Source organism: Chrysoperla carnea (genome assembly GCF_905475395.1).
Source record: "Chrysoperla carnea chromosome X unlocalized genomic scaffold, inChrCarn1.1 SUPER_X_unloc_82, whole genome shotgun sequence".
Taxonomy (NCBI): Eukaryota; Metazoa; Arthropoda; class Insecta; order Neuroptera; family Chrysopidae; genus Chrysoperla; species Chrysoperla carnea.
In genome coordinates this window covers 28,511-32,710 of record NW_025408214.1, presented here as the reverse complement: position 1 = coordinate 32,710, position 4,200 = coordinate 28,511, and the positions used below count along the sequence as shown (strand labels likewise).

The window sequence follows — 4,200 nt, the reverse complement described above, 5'->3', positions numbered from 1 at the left end:
TTCGTAATAATCTGTGAATTCTTCCAACAGGAAATTGTAATCCTGCTCGGCTTGATCTTGACTTTGCCTTTCCCTTTACTTTACCACCTTTACCTCGTCCAGACATAGCGAATAAATTTATTTAATTAATATTTTTTTTTGTAAATATAATCACACAGATGTGTACGTTACGGGGATTGTAACATAAATGTTTAAAATGTTATTTGGGTATTTTAATTTATAATATTTATAAAATATAAAACTTTAAAAATAAACCAATCACCTTATAGTATTATTTTTAGCCAATCAGAGAGTAGTATTCATTTTTATTGTTATATCCATCTTCGCGTATATAATACGCTAGTTGTATACACGACACGCTCATACATATACTGACTGGTGTTCTGTAACTATCTGTGTATATTAATTGTTTGTAACAATGCCACCAAAAACAAGTGGAAAAGCAGCAAAAAAAGCTGGCAAAGCTCAAAAAAATATATCAAAGAGTGATAAGAAAAAGAAGAGGAAGCGCAAGGAATCATATGCAATTTACATTTACAAAGTATTAAAACAAGTGCATCCTGATACTGGTATCTCTAGTAAAGCTATGAGTATCATGAACAGTTTTGTTAATGATATTTTTGAACGTATTGCTGCTGAAGCATCACGTTTAGCACATTATAATAAACGTTCAACAATCACAAGTCGGGAAATTCAAACCGCAGTTCGATTATTATTACCTGGTGAATTGGCAAAGCACGCTGTTAGTGAAGGTACTAAAGCTGTTACAAAATATACAAGTTCAAAATAAATAAATCGAAAATATTATTTAATTGATAACATAAAAATACATCAACATATAAAAACGGCTCTCTTTTTAAGAGAGCCATCAAATTTTTTAAATAAGAGTAAATTATTTTTATATATACAAAAAAATAAAATAAACAATTATTAATATCATATTTAATATAAAATTTTATATATTAATAGCTTGAATATATCTATTATTAGTATATCAATATTATTAATTTTAAATATAATAAAGGATATCGCGGAATATATATCGTAAATCAGTGTAATGCAAATGCATTACATTACCTTTATTATTTTCATTTTACATTTACTACTTGTTTATGTACGCTTATAATTATTAGAAAAATATTTTTAATAATTTTAAAAAATAAATGAAATAATAAAAATTTAATAATAAATTATTTATTGAAAGTATAAAAAATGGTATAGCAAAATCTTTATTTTCTTTGATTAAGGCGAAATGTTTTATTAGTTATAAATTCGATAATCTCCTATCGATACTTGTTACTCTTAACTTGTATATATAAAAAATATAATAGTATATTAATTTATAATAAAATTTTTTCAAAAAATTCAATAAGTTATTGTAAAATAAAATAGATAATATACAAATTATAATTTATTATTGCAGATATATTACAATAAAAAAAAAAAAAATAAATAAAAATATTTGGTAATGTATGTTATAAACAAAATAATTTGTTGTAAACAAATTATATAATATGTTATATTTATTAACAAATTTATTTACTCTTATATAAATAAAATTAGTGGCTTCCCAAAAAGGAAAGCCTGTTTAAATTTATCGGATGTATTAAATATTCTTTAATAAATTTACTAAATATTTTAAGTAAATTATTATATTTTCTTAACCTCCAAAACCATACAAAGTACGACCTTGTCGTTTTAATGCATATACAACATCCATAGCTGTAACTGTTTTACGTTTTGCGTGTTCAGTATATGTAACAGCATCCCGAATAACATTTTCAAGGAATACTTTAAGTACACCACGTGTTTCTTCATAAATTAAACCAGAGATACGTTTTACTCCACCTCGTCGTGCTAAACGACGAATTGCAGGTTTTGTAATACCTTGGATATTATCACGCAAAACTTTTCTATGACGTTTTGCACCCCCTTTTCCAAGACCCTTTCCACCTTTTCCTCTGCCAGTCATTTTAATAAAAAATTATTTACAATATTTTAACGAACGGATAACACGTGTGTTAACCTCACAAGTATTGTAATGTATGTGAGCGCCGGTACAATTGTGCCTTTTTATATAAAGCATTAAAGATTTTTTAAGCCACGCCTATACAATTTGATTAGTCCATACTCTGATAGCTATCCAATAGGATATGACAACAAAAATTTTGAAATTTCATATAAATATAAATACAACACATTTATTTCGCATTTAAACATTTGACTTTGTAGTATCAAATTGTCGAATATAATTTTTAAAATTGTGTGTTTTTTTGTAAAAACATTATTATTTGAAAATGGCTAGAACCAAGCAAACTGCACGTAAATCAACTGGTGGTAAAGCACCAAGAAAACAATTAGCAACGAAAGCTGCACGTAAAAGTGCACCAGCAACTGGTGGAGTAAAAAAACCACACAGATATCGTCCTGGTACAGTAGCTTTACGAGAAATTCGTCGTTATCAAAAAAGTACTGAATTGTTAATTCGTAAATTACCATTCCAACGTTTAGTACGTGAAATTGCACAAGATTTTAAAACCGATTTACGTTTCCAAAGTTCAGCTGTTATGGCATTACAAGAAGCTAGTGAAGCCTATTTAGTAGGTTTATTTGAAGATACCAATTTATGCGCAATTCATGCAAAGCGTGTTACAATTATGCCTAAGGATATACAATTGGCAAGACGTATTCGTGGAGAACGTGCATAAGCGTTTTAAATGACAATTTAAAAAAAAAAAAAACAAATAAGAAATATTTTCGGTCCTATATAGGACCAACATATATTATTAAATAAGAGTATATTATTTTTATTAAAAAATATATATATATATATATATATATATAAATTATTGAAATAAAATTAAACATTATTAAAATTTTGTTATAATTATAAGCGATTGCTATTTCTAAAAATAAATAAATTTCATAAAATTTATATTATTTTATATTCATTTGAAATATTAAAAAAACTTCTCGCTTTAAAGTAACCATGATATGAGTTATAAATGCAATAAAATTTTATACAAAAAATAATATTTATTTGTTGACGAATAATATAAAAGGTTTACATTTCTAAATAACATATATTTATATATGGTGTGTAAAAAAAAAGAAAAGAAGAAAAATAATTTATATTTTTAATATAAAAAGGCAACCGCACACAGTGTTCCCAAGCGGTCACCCATCCAAGTACTGACTGTGCCCAATGTTGCTTAACTTCGGTGATCGGACGAGAACCGGTGTTTTCAACGTGGTATGGCTGTTGCCAGTAATAAATGAAAATTTTTACAAATATATATTTTTCATAAATATCATTAATATTAAAGTATATTATTAAAATTTTCAATGAAGTAATCAATTTAAATATATACTTATTTATTATACCATATATTTTAAATAAAAATGCAACCGCACACAGTATTCTCAAGTGGCCACCCATCCGTGGTACTGACTGTGGCAAATGTTTCTTAACTATTATTTTATAAAATATTTATACAAAAAATAATTTACTCTTATCAAATATTAATTTGTGGCCTGTATTAAGGCCTATGTTATTTTCATTTTTTAGCAAAAATAATGAAATATTTCAATATATTATTAAAGTAACAGATCATTTCTTTTTTGGTGCTGCTTTTTTAATTTTTGTAGGAGATGATTTGGCAACAGAAGCTTTCTTAGCTTTTGGTGCTTTCGGTTTACGAGCAGGGCTACTTTTGGCAGCGGATTTTGTACTTTTTGCTGGTTTTGCTTTAACTGGTGCTTTTTTTGATGCCGCTGATGATTTTGCAGTAACTTTTTTAGCAGCAGTTGATGATGATGGAGTCGCTTTTTTTGCTTTAGGCTTTTTGGCTGCCAATGATGTAGTTGTGGCTTTCTTTTCTTTTGGTGCCCGTTTACTTTTAGCACTCTTTGCTGAACCTTTTGCTCCACTTTCTTTTTTGGATACTTTTGATTTAGCTGAAGAATTAGATGAAGCGGAAGCAGCCAATTTGAATGAACCAGATGCACCTTTACCTTTAGTTTGTACCAAGGCTCCCTCAGTTACAGCAGCTTTTAAATATTTTTTAATAAATGGTGAAATTTTATCAGAATCCACTTTATAATTTGCAGCTAAATATTTTTTAATTGCTTGTAATGATGAACCACCACGTTCTTTTAAATTTTTAATTGCGTTAACAACCATTTCTGATGTACGTGGAT

General features: G+C 27.2%; 1 non-coding gene across 1 annotated transcript; it reads right to left on the bottom strand.

Annotated features, from left to right (window-relative positions):
* Positions 1-3,148: 3,148 nt before the first annotated feature.
* LOC123304712 lies at positions 3,149-3,267 on the bottom strand. The gene has a single exon (XR_006536704.1). It is a non-coding gene; the product is annotated as a 5S ribosomal RNA (ribosomal RNA).
* Positions 3,268-4,200: the final 933 nt, after the last annotated feature.